Source organism: Hypanus sabinus, chromosome 19 (assembly GCF_030144855.1).
Source record: "Hypanus sabinus isolate sHypSab1 chromosome 19, sHypSab1.hap1, whole genome shotgun sequence".
Lineage (NCBI taxonomy): Eukaryota > Metazoa > Chordata > Chondrichthyes > Myliobatiformes > Dasyatidae > Hypanus > Hypanus sabinus.
The window spans coordinates 40,785,080-40,803,491 of record NC_082724.1 but is presented as its reverse complement, the minus strand read 5'-3'; the positions used below and the strand labels follow the sequence as shown (position 1 = coordinate 40,803,491).

The 18,412-nt window shown below is 38.8% G+C and overlaps 1 protein-coding gene across 1 annotated transcript in view; it reads left to right on the top strand.

Annotated features, from left to right (window-relative positions):
* Positions 1-18,412, top strand: part of LOC132377892 (contactin-4-like) — a 1,978,611-nt gene that overhangs the window by 858,958 nt on the left and 1,101,241 nt on the right. The gene's annotated exons all lie outside the window — the stretch shown is intronic.

Below are 18,412 nucleotides of genomic sequence, written 5' to 3'. Positions count from 1 at the left end.
ATGTTTCACATGAAATTGCCATTGGATCATGATCAGTATATTTGAAGCAGGTCATGGTGAATTTAAGAATTATATTTTGGCACTACTAAAATGTATGTTGCCTGATGTTTGAGACTGTATATATTTTTAACTTTTCTTCTTACTATATTCTTGTAAATTAATTATATGAATTATCTGTTTTTTTTGTATTTTAGGACAGAATGCATTTTGAATTCACAATAGTAAAGTAAAACACCAGTAGTTTATAAATAATTGATGCATGTGGACTACTTTATTCCTGATTAATTTAGATTCAGTCATGACTCCAATCCATAATTTAAATAGAGTATGATGATTAAATCTTGGCTTGCATTGAGGAAAGTTTTAAATGTTTTCAAAGGAGCACCATTACTCTTTTGTTAGGTCTGAGGTGTCAGTAGATTTTATGGATAATGCAGAAAAGCTTGCTGTGAAAATTGTGATTTGGATACATGTTATTATCTGTAGTCAAAGTTCACACAACAACAGATGCACAATCAACTGCTGTACAAACAATAATGATCCATTTTTTTCTTGAGGATGAGCTAATTATTTTTGAAGTCTCATTTAAGGTTTTGTTTTGGTCAAGGAGATATTGTAAATTTTTTATTTGTGTTATGCATATGCAAGCACTGCAGGTAAGAGCCAGTGAAAATGAAAGATCTTTTAAGGTTAGGTTTCACTTTGGTGTTAGGTAAACTTGAAACATTCAGCTTTTTCAGTCTATTGTGTTTTTTTTTTCTACTGCATCATCTTCCACTGAAATAGACACTGATGTAAAAATGATATATGGCAAAGCAAACATGTTGTGCCCTTCTCTAAATCTGACAGAATTTTCTATTTATTTTATATTTTTAGTTATACAGTACAGACAGGCCCTTCCAGCTCAGTAAGCTGCACCATCCTGCAGTCCATCTATTTAACACTAGCCCACTCACCAGATAATTTACAATGATGAATTATCCCACCAACCGGTACATCTTTGGACTATGGGTGGAAACTGGAGCACCCAGAGGAAACCCACACAGTCACGGGAAGAACGTACAGACTCCTTACAGACAGCACTAGAATTGAACTCCAAACTCTAATGTCCCAAGCTGTAATAATGTTCTGCTAATGACTACGTGGCCATGGCATCTGTGACTGTTAGTTGACTGACAATGAATTTGTTCGTATCCCACACATTTGTTCAGTGATCTTAGTTACTTTAAGATTGAGTTTTATTTTGAGTTATATAAACTGGGGATGTGCTTGCAGTATTTTTGCTGATGGTTAAAGTGAAAGGCTGTAATCTTCAGAACTAGTTGAATATTGATTTCAGAGCAATAGTTTGCAGACAATGGAAAGAGACAGAGTGTTCTCCATTTCTGGGAGGTGCATGTAAGTACCTGTTGAATCAGTTAATTTGATTAATGTCTTAATCCTACATAAATGTACAATGATCAAAACCCCAGAGAAATCCTCCAATCGGTTCCCCAACTCTGTAACTCCTTAAGTTCCCTGCATTTTCACCTAAACTACCTGTCATCTCTTTAGCAATACTGCCATCTTTGTCATTTTCCCAGACATGGACCACAAATGCTGTCATTTACAATGTTGTCCATGTCCCAAAGAAATAAATAGAAAAACACCAAACATCATGTTCTAAGCAATTACCCACCTCCCTAGCATTGAAACCTTGTCTTCTTAACAATATTTGATTGTTTTCCTCACACAATATCCTAACCATATTTCCTCATACAATGGATATTCACTCCAGGTACATTTCAAGCCCATGATCATGTCTTAACATTCCTCCCCCTTTCAACTTCTAATCTACTGTCAAAACACTATCCCAGAAATTTATACTTCAGATTATCCTAGGGGATGGTGAAATAACAGCCCTTGTGCATGATTACCAATGTAAATACCCCTTCTTCTTCAAGTGATACATTCAATTTCATATTTGATGTAATATTCAGAGTCTTAATAAGAGAATTTTTTTTATAACAAACTTTTTTACAATTTCAAGAAAGAAGCTGAGATGATATAATTTCTGTACTTGAACTTTTCATTCAGTTCACTGGAGGTTTGATTGTTACCTAAGACATAAGGACCAGTAATAACGATTTCCCACATAGTAGATGACAATTGTTACTGGTCTATGGTCTACTTTATCATTTGCCTCCAAGTAGCTTCAAATCACATCCTTAGCAATCAACTCCAACATCTTCCCAACCACTAAGGTCAGTGTAACTGGCCGATAATTTCCTTTCTTCTGCTTCTCTCCTTTCTGAAGAGTGGAGTGATATTTCCAATTTTCCAGTCCTCCAGAAGCAGGCCAAAATCCATTGATTCTTGAAAGATCATTAGTAATGGCTCCACAATCTCGTCAGCCTCCTCTTTCAGAACCCTGCGGTGTAGACCATCTGGTCCAGGTGACTTATCTATGTTGAACCTTCCAGATTCTGAAGCACCTTCTCCCTAATAATGGTAACTTCACTCACTTCTGCCCCCTGACACTCTTGATCCATTGATATACCGTTTGTGTCTTCCACAGTGAAGACTGATGCAAAATGCTTATTCAGTTTGTCCACTCTTTCCTTGTCCCCCATTACTACCTCTCTAGCATCATTTCCCTTTGGTCCGATATTTACACTCACCTCTCTTTTACCCTTTATACATCTGAAATTTTTTTCCATCCTCTTTAATATTATTGTCTAGCTTAAAGTATTCCCAAAGTGGGGCTCTACTATGAGCTGCTCTAAGAAGCCATCTTATAGGCATTATACAAATTCCACTCCCCTTGGGATCCAACACCAAACTGATTTTCCCAATCTACCTACATATTGAAATCCTCCTTGATTATCATAACGTTGCCCTTTTGACATGCATTTTTGATCTCCCATTGTAATTCGTAAACCATATCTGTGGTACTATTTGGAAGTCTGTATATAACTCCATCGAGGTCTTTTTACTTTTGCATTTTTATTAGCTTGACCCACACAGATTCTATACCTTCCAATCCTATGTCACTTCTTTCTAATTATTTGATTTCATTTTTTACCAACAGAGCCACCCCACCCCCAATGCCTACTTGTCTGTCCTTTCAATACAATGTATGTCCCTGGATGTTAAGCTCCCAGCTATAATTGTCTTTCAGCAATAATTCAATGAAGCTGACACCGTTATGCATCCCAGTCTGTAACTGTGCTGCAAGTTCATCTACCTTATTTCACACACTGCATGCATTCAAGTATAACACCTTCAGTCCTGTACTCATCACCCTTTTCAATTTTGTCTTCATTGACTGCAGTCTTTCCCTATCATCAGCCTGTCTTTGCAAGCAGTCTCACCATACACTGCCCCCACTTGTAAACCAACTGCCTCATCATCAGGCCTATCACTCTGGTTCTCATCCCCCTACCAAATTAGTTAAAACCCTCCTGAACAGCCCTAGCAAACCCACCAGCAAAGGTATCGGTCACCCTTAGGTTCAGGTGCAAACTGTCTCTTTTGTACAGGTCACAACTTTCCCAGAAGAGATCCCAATGACCCAGAAATCTGAATCCCTGCCCCCCCTGCACCGGTTCCTCAGCAAAGCTTTCATTTGCCAGATTATCTTATCCTTACTTTCACTGGCATGTGGCATGGGCAGCAATCCAGAGAATACTACCCTGGAGGTCCTGCTTTTCAGCTTTCTACTTAGCTCACCAAGTTCTTTCTTCTGGACCTCCTCACCAATCCTAGGTATGTCATCAGTGTGAGTATGTACCAGGACTTCTGACTATTTAGCCTCCCCCTTCAGAATGCCATGGATCCAATGCAAGACATCCCTGACCCTGGCACCTGGGAGGCAACATACCAGCCAGGTGTCTCCATCACACCAACAGAATCTCACTGCTGTTCCTCTGACTATGAATCTCCTACCACCAGTGCAGTCCTCCTTACCTCTCCTGAGCCACAACACTAGACTCAGTGCCAGAGACCTGGTCACTGCAGCTGGCTCCGGTAGGTTATCCCCCTCAACAGAATCCAAACTGATATAGTTATTATCGAGGGGAATGGCCACAGGGGTACACTGCACTGGCTGCTCATTTCCATTCCTTCTCCTGACAGTCACCCTGTTACCTGCCTCTTGCAACCTAGGGGTGACTAGCTCCCTGTAGTTCCTCTCTATCACTTCTTCTGTCTCTCATATGAGCAGAAGGTTATCGAACTGTAGCTCCCTTTCCTAACCCGTTCTCTGAGGAGCTGCATCTCAGTGCAGTTGGTGCAGCTGTGGTTATCTGGGAGGCTGGAGGTCTTCCAGAACTCCTACAGCTCACACAAGGAACAAAACACTGCCCCTGGAGCCATTGGGGAATGAAGAATACAAGAGGAAAAAGAGAAACTTACCAGATATTTACCATGCCCAAACCTGATCTTACCACACCAGCTCTGGCCCATTCACACAATGGCAGTTCCTACAAATATCCTACTTGCACATGCCTTATTTTTATTCACCCATTCTAATGAGTTTCTCTCAGAGATTGTTCGCAGCCATCATTATATTCTGCAGTTGCCATATTGAAGAATCTGCGTCCTCTTTATAGAAAAATATTTCCCCAAGTTGAGGCTGTTTTTTTAGGCCAAGGAGTCAATTTCATTGGAAACTACACAATATTTTATACTTCACTAAATTCTTTATAGGTAAGATTCTTAACCAGTAAGGACATCCCATAATGTCCCTGATTTCCTGCATGAATCTAAAATGGCAGACCTAATTGAGAAGTGAATATTTTCATTGGGAGCGAGGTGTACAAAAATCCCAATTACTAGCTTTGAAGTGAAATAGTATCAAACATTCCTTCTTGATTACTTTAGAATATACAACTTATGCTGGGTATTTATTTTGGATGTGAATAAAGATTTATAAATGGAAGTTCAAATTGGTAAATATTTAGAAATGGGTGGGGTTTCTGGTGGTTAAATGAACAGAATGGCAATATCATTATTTACAACCTATATAATGATCTAGTGGTGGATTGAAATAGAAATTCAAACTCATTTTCTTTTCTGCTGAATTTTCTCATAAAAAATTTATCCTCACTGAGGAAAAGTAACCAAATTAAAGAAATTTGACTTGCATAAATTAGAACTGTTATTTGATATATGAAGTGATACCAAATAAGGTTTCTTGATAATTGAGAAAGCAAGTTGAACGTCATAGATAAAATTTTTAAGCAGAGTTTTTTGAAGTAATTAGGCTTCTCCCAGAAAACAATGAATTTGGCAGTGTTTACTTTGGATCCATTGCAGATGTTAGAAACTGTACAGAATGTAGGGAGGTGACTTTCTTTCAATGAAGTAAAACAATTCAGATTAAATGAAATATGTTGTTTGAATCTACATAATCAAATATGAGCCTTCATGAAAAAGATGGATTAAAATTGCATAGCATACAGATTTTCTTGATAAATGTATGTCAAGTGACTTTCCAGAAAATGGAACAAAAGTATGAAGCTCTGCTGTAAGTTTTCAATGCTCGCATTACAATGAATAATTAATCCAGTTAATTTAACTTCAGAGATCATCAAAAAGAAAGGAACTTGTGGTTGACTGATCCCTTAGCAATTCTGTATGTATCTAATTGATACTGAATACACAGACAAGCCACTAAAAAGGCAATGTATTTGTTCATACTGCCATGCTAACCTTATTCCAGGAATAGTTTGTATAAAGGTAATTTCTGTGTGTGACCTGGAAAACTGAAGTAACAAGAAACTTCAGTGATAATCAGATCTGAGCTTCTTGTTAGATGAAGTACATAAAGCTCAACATAACTAATTTAAATCAATGTTAAACAATTGCTGCATACTACCCAAGCTGAATTAATTCTGTAGCCTAATTATTTTGATTGAGTAGTGTCTGAATAATAGAGTAGATGACCAACCAACAGCTGTAGTCTGGTTCCTAGTTACCATTTAAATCAATGTCACAGTGACTTATTATATTAAATTGTATAATAAAGAGATTATTTCTCATTTGTTGTGTTCATTATGTTGATAAGTGGTACTTGGGAAGCCATTTATTTTGTTGCATCAACTAACAGCACTGCATAATCTTCAGTCAGATATTTGCCCAGGATTCAGCTACAATTACTTCAGATTGTTTTAGTAGCAAGGGCAGGCTTCCACTTCCTCAAATCATGTTGCGATATTACATTATTTGTATGTGCTCTCTGTCAAATTTGAGACAAATTCACACAAACTCAGAGTAGAAATTAGGAGAAGTCAATATATTCGGAATCCTTAGCATTTATGATAAAATATTTTTATTTATATTCTAATACTAGGAAGCAAAGTTAATGTTCTCTGGTTGGTTACACCGGAGAAGATTTGCAACCTCGTGCCCATTCATAGTAATACCGACTGAAGAAGATTTCTTCCTTGAAGTGTTGAGTACAATAATATATTCACTCCCAGAAAGCATGTTGCTGCTATTATTTAAAGTGGGGTATTTAGGACAATTTTTGGTGAAATCATGTAACGTCTTTGGTGTCCACATCAGTACTGAAAACAAAGACGGAGTTCTTCCAGCTTGTTATGGTTTCTAATCTTGAGCCACTGACATTAAAGTGTCATTGTGATACAAAATTCTATATTTTATTCCCTTGTGGATAAAATGTTCATGCTGAAGGCTTGTTTTTAAACCATTTTTCTTCCCTTGTGGCCATGTTATTTTGTTTATATTCCTCTGTAGATTCACTATTTCCCCAACAACCAGAGAATTGATACTCATAATTGTAAACTCTCTTCCATATAAACCTTTTATCTGGAGTACTTTAATTTCCTCAAGTGTTGTTTTGTTCATTTAGTTACCATAAGTTTTACATTTATTACACAGCAACATTTCCATATAAAGTCACAATCTCCCTGATGAATCCACATGACCTTTTAATTGCAGTCTTATATTTCAGAGAAGCTTCTCTTTAATCTGTAATTTTAATGTCTTAATTTCCAGCTTTCTTCATTTTTATTACTCTTTCAAAGTAAGAATCATTTCCTCTTTTATTGAGAATCTTACAATCCTTTCTGCATTTCGTCTCTCCTCCCCAACTTTATTTATTTATTTATTGAGAGGTAGTGTGGAACAGGCCCCCTGAGTTGCGCCCCCAGCAATTCCCTGATTTAATCCCAACCTATTCATGCGACAATTTAAAATGACTAATTAACCTACCATCTGGTAGGAGGAAAACCCACACGGTCATGGGGCGAACACACAAACTCCGTACAGATAACAGAGGGAATTGAACCCAGGTTTCAGGTACTGTAAAGCATTGTGTCAGCAAACTGTGCTACCATGCCAAAGTTCTGAACAAAGGACATCTGCAATTTTTACATGCTTCATTTATATTATATATGAACTATGGTTTTCACAGCATCCCTTCAACAAATGAATGTCAAGTCCATTTAAGTCTCTTTCAATTTTATTACCATATGAAGCAGAAGTATTTTTGTCTTGTAATCAAAAAAGATGCAACCTTTGCTAAATCTTAAACATCTGAAGCCATAAGCCAGACTCTTCTGTGATCTGTGAATTAAGATATTTATTCATTCACTTAGAACAGTATTGTCAAGCTTAAAATGTGAAAGCAACTAAGTTACTGTATTGTTTTCCAATCTTATTTATGGTCTGATTTAGCAAAATATAAGAAACTGTAATCAGCATTCACTGTCATAGGTGCTTTTAACAGTCTTGACATTTCTGCCAACAGAGCAATTTTTTACAGCTCACTTCATGACTACCAGGAGAATGATTCCCAAGGAAGTTTCTAATAACCACAGCTTGAGAACAGAGTCACGGCAGATTTTCCTGAAGGAGCTCTAATTTCAGACTGGTACTATGCCTAAACTCCATCAATAAGAAGAATCAGAATCACATAATAATATAAGAGAAAGCGAAGTCAGTGTTTCTGTGACGAGGACAAAATGGCAGAAGATAGTGGGCAAGTGAAATCAGCAGAGCACACATATCTACAAATGAAATTTTTTGTCATTGTAGATACAGTGTTCATTGGGTCATACTACTGCTAATTTTTGGATCAATTAGCAACAAATGGAAAATTGTTCAGGCACTTTCAGTTATGATTTCCCCTTGGTGCAGCTGACATTTACTGAGCATCAGACAGGCACTTAGATAAATTATCCAGTGTGCAACAGGCATTTCTTGTTCACTGATAGAAACTGGCTGTTAAAAATGCCTTGCTCTTATAACTCAAAAAAAAGATAAGCAGAAAATCATGCAAAAGATTTGCAAGGAGCTGTAATTAAAGGCTGCTTTATTGATGCAATGCTAGCCCCAGCATGTAATGACTTCATCTGCAAGCCTCAGATTTTCAGTGGTCACTCTGTCTCTGCTCGTACTTTATGCATTCAACTGTTCTACACAATGTAACACAGAGATGTAGGCTGCAATCTCTGCCCACGTATTGACTCCACTGCAGTGGCAAGGGCAACCATGGTACCAAACTCAATCTGTCTAGACTGTCAAGAAGGAGGAGCGGAGAGAGGATGGTCATTCACATATCATCCCACATCTCTAAGGCAGCTGCGCCCTGGCTCCCAAGGGGTAAGTTTTAGAAGGGTCTGACTGCCTCTTTCTTCTGCATCGCAGCATCGCTTAGCAGCTTTGGTTGTTGCAGGAGCTATTATTAAGAATTGCTCAGGTTAAGTTTTAGCTGGTGGATCGGGTGAAAAGCATTCCAGTATTTTTTTCTTGAGATTTCATTTTCCTCTTGTGGGTCACCTGATTGGGCATAGGTATTTTCCAAAGTATCCACTTACACACCAAAACAAAAGGATGAAATTCTATTTTTGGGCATTAATGGCAACAGAGTTCCTTTAAAACTGCTGTTCTATTGTTTGTGTAACCTCACACAAAGGGCAGGAAACCCCGCATTTCTGTATAAGTAGGAATTTTGTTGTAATTCTGGTGAGGTAGTGGTAAATAAACTGAAGCAAATCTATGGAATTTCCTGCCACAGTCACTAAAATGAAAACTATATGTGCTGTCGTAACGTTTGAAGTAATGATAAGTGAGTTTTAGCAATTGTGGTCAATGTAAAGCCGGGAGAAGGCATGCAAATTAATCTTGTTTACTGCACAGGGCATTTTACTCTTTTCACCAGCATGAAGAAATATGAAGTTGGCAAGTGTGCAGTTGCAGAGCAAAAGCAGAGAGTAGTAGTTCCCTTCTTAGCATTATACAACTACGATGACAATTGCGTTCCTGAAGTCATGTAAAAACAAAATCAACAATACCCAGGCACAAAAGCAGTAAGTTTTACTTTTGCAGAGGAGTAAACCAGCCGTTACATCTGTAATATATAATTGTTGCTGTGGGCCAGGAGGCTATTTGTCCCATCATGTCATTGCAGGATCTCAACTCAAGCAATTCTCTTGTGCCACACATTGACCTCTTCTATGTTTGCCTGGATTTTTTTTCTTTTTCCACCTTATCTTTATTTAAGTCCCTTTTGGAAACTACTGTTGAACTTACTATCACTCAAACAGCACATTTGAAATTCCAGTCACATAAAAATTTTATTTCTATCATGTCACTTAAATCTTTTCTCTTATTTTCTCCATGTGACCTTTAACCCCTCCACCAAAGAGGACTGTCCATTCTCTCCTGACTACTCATCTTTCAACAAATGTCTCAGTATTCCCTTCACTAGAAACAGTCCCAGCCCTTCAATCTAACCTTGTTACTGTAGTCCCTCAATCTAAAATAATTCTCATGATTCATTCCTTGTCCCCCTCTAATCCCATGTATCCTTCCCATAAAGTGGTAACCATTGTAGAACACAAAGTGAAGCAGGTTTAGTTTTTTTTTGAGGGCTCAGCATAACTTTCCTGTTTTTATACTCTTTCTTGATAAAGCTCAGAACTGTCGCTGCATTATCTTCAGCTTTCTCAATCAGCCTGCCAGTGTCAATGATTTCAGGACATACTCGGTATCTCATGGTCTTTTTGCTCCTGCATCTCTTTTGTAATAATAAACTTCATTCTACATTACTTCTCCTCATTCTCCTACCAAATATTTCTCCATAATTAACTTGATCATACCACTCTACTGTTTATATTTTGCTATGATTTATCACTATTCACTCAAAATTTTAAAAATTCAAAAGTAAATATATTATCAACATACCTGGAGTTTATATCGCCATAATACTACCCTGAGGTTCATATTCATGTAGTCACTCAAAGTAGAACAAAGAAAGACAATAGAATCAATGCAGTTTGCATAATAGCAATTTTGTGCATTATCTACAAATTTAGACAAAGATATGACTTGCTTTCCCAAATCTAAGTGACTAACAGGGATCATAGGAAGGAATATCCTTAACAGCAATCCCTGTGGAACTCACCTTCCTCTGGTATAATATAAAACTCATTTGCTATGGCCTTCTTTTATTTGGGTATGGATATGAGCTTTGACTTTACACTAGATTTCTGACAATAAATTCTGACATAAGCAAATTAGCTCCACAAGAAGTGGCTGGTGCAGGTTTAAGCTGTCATGTTGTTGAGGTTTAAGATGATTGAAGGATTTGGTAAACAAGGTGAGACAGCTTCAATATTAAATATGAACTATGTGGTGTGTGATGTCAAGAGACACTTCCACAAAACCATGTTGAAATCTGAATATTTTTTCACTGAAACCTGATGATGATAGCTCAGATGACAATTCAATCTGAGATTCATAGAAGCACACACAAAATGCTGGAGGAACTCAACAGGTTAGGCAGCATCCATGGAAATGAACAAACAGTTGTTGTTTTAGGCCAAGACCCTTCTTCAGGACTGGAAAGGAAGGGGAAGACACCTGAATAATAGAAATAAGAAGTGGAGAAACAGAATAGGTTTGAAAAGATGAAGAGCCTTTACTGCTCCTATCACAGGAGCAGATTGTTTTCAATTGGTTTAAAAATTCATCCTAAAGCTACGCTTGAAAAATATAGCATTGAAGCATCAGCTTCATTTTCACTGTTTACATAGAATGGTGCTTCTTGGAATCAGTGTTGTGCCTCGAAGGAGTGAATACTACCTGTAAACAAAGGTGTTGGTTAATTTTATCTCCTTGAGTAATGTTGCTATTGCCTGAGTGAAATGATAAAATGGTAGCAATGCCAAGTGAACCAAACAAGTAACTGAATGGCCACATTTATGGTACTAATTTATTTCTTGTTAATAGTTTTGAAAATTAAGGAAATGTCTGCAAAAGATCTTTTTCTTTTATATTTTTTCTCGATTTAATTGTATTCTATTGTAGAATCATTTGCATGTTTTCAGTTGAATATTGAATTATAAGTAGTAACATATGAATTGTTTTGCAGTCTGAGATAAAATACGTTTGACCTTGAGGATAAATGTGTAATTCCTTGTGTGCTTGATAAAAGAACTTTAGAATAGATTTGTAGGTCTTGAATAAGTGTAAAAGAAGAAAGAAATATTTCCTTAATTCCTTAGATGAGAAAAGTCTAAAGATGCTGGAATCTGAAATAAAAACAACAGACAAAGGATATAAGCAGGTCAAGTAGCATCTGTGGAGGGAAGGGAGTAGTGTACTTTTTGGGCAGAACTCCATTTCAGGGCTCAGAAGGCAATTCCTCAGCTCCAGTTAGCCTCAAATTTGAACTGGCTTCAAACAGAAAAGCTGTGAAAGGGAATGCCAGGGAAGTATTTTACAGTGTTAATTTTCTTTAATGAGTTTGTCTTTCCAGAGATTGGCATTAGACATGTTACGAATCCCGTAACTGGGGAACTTACCAGCAAAGATAGAGAGGTCCGTTGAAGTCTGATGTCACTATTTTCAAACGTTTTTATTTATAAAGGGGCACAAAAGTAAGGTTAATACATACATTCAGATAGTGCACATCGTCAACACTCAATCTAAAGCGCGGGTATAGTAATAATCATCATTAAGAAGTGAGCTCTGCTGGTGTCTAGGGGTTAATAGATTGTCAGTTGGAAATATAAAAGTCACTCAAAGTCTGCAGGCCTCAACCCTTTGAAAATCGCTGGGTTTTCCGTGGGGCGACCGAGAGAGAGAGAGATTGGGGGAGAAGAGAAAGAACTTGCCGAGTCTCGATGAATCTTCCGTGAAATCGGGGGACCGTTGGTTCCCTCTCCCTGATGTTAGTTAAAAGCGGTCTCCTGTGATTCCAGCCACAAATTCCAATCCCGGAATCTAACGCACGTGGCTTCCTTCAGAATGGCCTCCCGCTGCTGCGGGAACACTCTCTCGTGTCTTCTGGGTGCGTCTGAGGGGGCTGTCCCCCTGAGACTCTCCTTTATACTTCCTCACGAGGTCGCAGGTGTCAATCAGGTTGGGATGATGCGATCTCTCTCTCTACCAGCCCACCTTGCCCGAGGGCTTTTCATGTGGTCTCCATGAGACAATAGTTGCTGGCATCTTATTCTGTATCCCTGGTGGGACGTGCAATTTTACACGTTTCTCTCTCTCTCTCCGACTGGGTCTACTGACCCCCCCCCCCCCCCTTCAACGTGTGCTCTTGCGATTCTCACAAAGGTGGGGGCTGGGATCATAACAGACAACTGAGTGAAAGTAGCTCAGCTGGGGGACCTGGTCCTGTAGCGGTCATGCTACTTATCCAGCAGGTCCATAAGTGACAATTTAGAAAACAATCCATTTCCACTATTATACGAACTAAATATTCAGTTTTTAAAAAAGTCTAAAAATAAAAGAAAAGTAAACAAAAGCAGGTGCCAGAAATCCAAAATGAAAACAGATGTTGAAAATATTCAACAGGTCAGGTTGCATTTGTGGGAAGCAAAACAAAACTAACATCTTGAGTCAAAGACCCTTCATCAGAACTGGAAATGAGAGATGAGAAGCTTGATAAACTGCAGAATGGGTAAGTGCGCACGACGTAGGATAGGGTAAAACTGGAGTGACAATGGCTATTAACTATTAACAAGGCAATCTGGTCAGTGAGTGAATGAGAGCATTGGAGAGTGAGAACGCAGAAAAAGAACATAGGATTTATGAAATACAGAACAGGATGGCATATCTGGCATATTGTTTACTTTCCCCGAAAAAAAAGAATGAAAAAGAGGAGAAAAGAATAAGCTGTGCTTGTACTTTTAACAGGACGGTGACTGATAGAGACATAATCAAATTATCTGAGTTGCAGAATTCAGTTCTATGTCAATAAAACTCTACTGTGCCCAGCTGAAAGATGAAAGCCTGTTCCCCATGCTTCTGTTGAGCTTCATTGTAACATTACGGTACACTACAGCCTAATGCATGGCGAATTCAAGTAGCATGCAGTGGAAAACTCAGGGTTAACACTACAGATTGAATGCAGGTGCTCCACAAAGTTAACACAGGGGACACCACATTGTGACCATCCAACATAAGGCTGCTGATTAACACAGCCATCTCAAATATTACACTGTCATCACACACCATCTCCTGTAAGGATTCTATTCTATCCTTCCAATTCCAATGCTAACACTGTACTGTATATGATCCAATAATGAAATTTTCTGTAGAGTGGCCTTTAAAATTTCATCCTTCATACACTATGCTTTCCACTTCGGCAATATTAACAAAGAATTTGACCACATCTCATTCATTTCCCTTGCATTGACTCTCTGGGAGAGAACAAGGTTTGTATTTCCCTGACCCTCATCTTTCACTGTACCAGCCTGCTCATTCAACAAATCATTCTCCACAAATTCTGCCAAATTCAAAAGTATTCCATCATCAGGCTCAACTCACCCTCTCGTCCATTTTCAGCATTTCTCAGGGACCATTTGTTTCATAACTCCCTGGTGTGTTCTCCTAAGTCTGCCAAACATACCCCTTAATGACACTTGCCATTGCGACTATAGGGATTGTGGTACTTGCCCTTTCAACTCTTCTCGCCCCACCATCCAGGGATCCAAACAGTCTTCTTTCTGGGAAAGTAAAGAATATGCCAGATATGCCATCCTGTTCTGTATTTCATAAATCCTACATTCCTTTTACTGTGTTCTCACTCTCCAATGTTCCCATAGCCTAATCTTAATCACTGACTAGATTGCCTTGTTTGTGGTTTCCTGCCATTTGCACTTCATTTGCATTTCTTTCAATCTAATGTGTGACATTTGGTGTTCACCAAAGTGTTTTTTTTCTGTATCAGAGAAGTCAGGCATAGATTAAGGCTATGTCCACACTACACCGGATAAATCCGTAACCAAAGCTTTTTCTCTTCGTTTTTACCCTCCGTCCACACTAAAACGGTGTTTTCGTCCCCCGAAACCGAAGCTTTTCTGAAATGCTCTCCAAAGTGTGTAATTTTGAAAACACTGCTCGGGCAGATCAGTGTGGATGGGGTAACTGGATAAATCTGAAAATGCTGTTCTGTCAGACGGCAGCGCGCCATTTCATTGTTTTCTTGAACGCCACCTAACAATTTCAGAACAGATGGCAACGAGACTGAAGCCAGAAGAGTTAGAAATGTATTCACCAAATACTTTGACCCATAACTTACTGAATAAATAAGTATATTCACTTTGCCCTGTTTTCTGTCCTTGCTTGTACAAAGGTGGGTTACCTATTTATGCAAGTACTTCTCAGACAACAGATGTGTAACAGCCTAATGTAACATTGTATGGAAATACAAGATAACACTGATGCAGACATGTTTTATACATTTAACAAGTTGCTTTATTAATGCAACAGAGTTAGTCAGTTATTCAATGTTCATCGTCAAGCAGGTCATATTGTCCATGAACTCCCTGTCGGTTTCCTCCGTATGCTCCAGTATTTGGTTTATTTTTAGTTTTAAGTCCTCCTGCGTGAGAGCCAACAGCTGTCCATTGTTTCAAGTTTTTTTAGTCTCTAACTACAAAAACACGCACTTCACGGTGAGATTCGACAACAAACATGTCGCTTGTTTGCGGCAGATGTGTCCTGCGCAGGTGCAGTGGGAGGACATTCGCCAAAATCTGCGTTTCAATGTTGACAGATATATTTTTTAAAATGCTAGTGTGGATGCCTATCATTTTTATGTGAAACCGGCATTTTCAAAATTATCCGGTCTAGTGTGGACATAGCCCAAGTGAATACTTTGTGGAACAACTATGCTCAATCCACTGGGGAAAATCTGTGTTTCCTGTTGTCAAACAGTTTAATTTTCCATATCACTTGCATTTTGATAGGTCTGTTGTAATGAGACCCAGCACAAGCTTAAGAAGCAAGGAAATTCTGCTGGAAGAATTCAATGGGTCAAGCAGCATCCATAGGGGGAAAAAATCTATCAACCTCTGTCTTAAATATACATGAAGACTTGGGCTCCTCAGCTGCCTGTGGCAAAGAATTCCATTGATTCACCACTTCCTCCTCACCTCTGTTCTAAAATCATTCCAATTCCTCTACCATCTCAGACTCTAGTGATACTTGAAAGATCATTTTCTAATGCCTCCAATATCTTGTCAGCCATCTCTTTCAGAGCTCTGGGATGTACACCATCTGGTCTAGGAAAATTATCTACCTTCAGAACTTTCAGTGTCTCAAAAACATTCTCTCTAAAAATCATACTTCTCATGCTTCATACCACCTGTGCCCTGGAACTTCCACCATACATTTAGTATCTTCCACGGTGAAGACTGATGCCAAATACTTATTCAGTATATCTGTCATTTCTTTTGACCCCATTACTACCTCTCCAGCATAATTTCCAATATTTGATACTGTATCTACTTTCACCTCTCTTTTATAGCTTCTATATCTGAAGAAACTTTTGTATCCTCCTGAACATCATTGGCTAGCTTACTTTTGTATTCTGTTTTTTCCTTCTTATTGGCATTTTTATTTGTCTTCTGTTGATTTTTATAAGCTTCCTAATCTCTTAACCTCACAAAGTTTTTGCTGTATTCTATGCCCTCTCTTTGTTGGTTTTGACTTTGCTTGCTAGCCATGGTTGTGTCCTCTTGCCCTTAGAATACTTTTACCTCTTTGGGATGTATATATCCTGTCGGATTTGTTCTAGAAATCCCAGACATTGCTGCTCTGTTGTCATTCCTGCCAGTGTTCTTTTCCAATGAATTCTCACTAACTCCTCTCTCATGCCTCTTTAATTCTCTTTACTCCACTATAAAACAGATACATCTAACTTTAGATTCACCTTCTCAAATTTCAGGGTGAATTTGGTCATATTATGATCACCCTCCCCAAAGGATTCTTTTACAATAATCTCTCTAATCAATTCTGGTTCATTGCACAACGCCCAATTTCGAGTGGTTGATAACTTAGTGGGCGTAATCACAAGCTGCTCTAAAATGCTATCTTGTAGGCATTCTGGAAATTCTTCCTCTGGATTCCAGCACCTAATTTTCCCAAACTACGTACATATTGAAATCTCTCACGACTATTGTAAAATTGTCTTTTTGTCATGCATGTTCTATCTCCCATTGTAATTTGTACTTACTTACCACTGTTTTGGGGTCTGTATAAAACATCCATCAGGGTCTTTTTACCCTTCAAGTTCCTTAGCACTATCCACAATAGTTCAACACCTTCCAATCCTATTCACCTCTTTTTAAAGATTTGATTTCACTTTTACCAACAGAGCAACGCCACTCTCTCTGTCTTCCTGCCTGTCCTTTCAATGCGATGTGTATCATTGGATATTAAACTACGAGATATAATCTTTCAGTCATGATTCAGAGATGCCTTCAACATTATACATAGCAATCGGTAACTGTGCTACAAGTTTATCTACCTGATCCAGATAACTGCGCACATTCAGATAGAGCACCTCCTGTTCTGTATTCATCCTTTTCGATTTTGCCCACCTTTTATGTTAACTCATCCTGTTGACTGGAATTTTGCCCTATCAATAGCCTGTCTCTGTTTGTAAAACCAGCTACCTTATCTTCAGCACTATTATCTGCTTTTCCAATGATACTTTGTGCATTGAAATATACACAGCGCAGGACATAGTTGCACCAATCTCTATGTTTTGAGTCCTAATTTTGTCTAAAGTCTTCCCAACATCTGCCTCCTCAACCTCTCCACTAACTGTTCTGGCACCCTCATTCCCATTCCCCTGCAACTCTTGTTTAAACCCCACCATGCAGCATTAACAAACCTTCCTACTAGGATATTAGTTCTCCTCCAGTTTAATTGCAAAACGTCCCTTCAGTACAGGCCCCACCTTCCCTGGAAGAGAACCCAATGATCCAAGAATCTTATGCTGTCTCTCCTACACCTTAGCCATGTATTAAACTATATAATCTTCCTAGTTCTGGCCTCACTAGCACATAGCACAGATAGCAATCATGAGTTCAGAACTCTGGAGGTCCTGCCCTTTATCTTAGCACCTAACTCCCTGAACTCCCTTTACAGAACCTTGTCACTCATTCTACCCATGTCATTGGTACCTACATGGACCACGACCTCCGGCTTTTCACCCTCTCACTTAAGAATTTTGTGGACCCGATCCAAAGTATCCAGTCCCTGGCACCCAGAAGGCGACATGCCATCCAGGAAACTTATTCTCACCCACAGTAGCTCCTGTCCTTTCCTTTAACTAACCAATCCCCTATCATCCCAACATCCTACCCCACTCCCCCTACAGCCCCAAAAGTGAAGGGGATGGCCACATGGTTACTCTGCACTGGCTTCTTAACCCTTTTCCCCTTCCTGACTGTCACCCAGTCTCCTGTGTCCTGCACCTTGGGTGCAACTACGTCCTATATGTCCTTCTATCACCACTTCAGCCTCCCAGATGATCCGAACTTCATCCAGTTCCAGCTCCAACATGGATTGTTTGAAGCTGCAGCTGGATGCACTTTTCACACTTGTAGTTGTCAGGGACACTGGAGGTCTCCCTTTGCCTTCCCACATCCCACAATAGGGGCATTCCATGATCGTGCCTTACATCCCTACTGTTATAACTGAGCAAATATAAAGAAGGAAAGGAAAGAAAACTTCTTAGAGCTTTTCTTTTCTTTTACTTTCTCTGACTGAGGCCGCTCTTTGCTGAAGCCTCAAAGAGTTAAATCCACAAGATCACCACTCCGACTCTCTTGCTGATGATCACTGCGACCGTGACCACTGTGCTTGCTTTGCCTTTCTTCAATTTGGTGATGTTAATCGATCACTAATGCCGATTGGTTGCTAGTTAATACTGTATTACACTGCCATGACCCGCTTGCTGCTGCTATTTTTTTACTCGGGCAGTGAACCTGTTTGAAATTCCCTCCTCTCAGTCTTCCGATATTCAATAAAGTATCTGTTATTCAATAAAAGTGATCATGGAACTTACAGGTTCTCATAAAGTCCAGCTAAATTTTATTCATTCCTGATGAAAAACCTCGAAATGTACCTTCAACAATTTCCTTTAATAGAT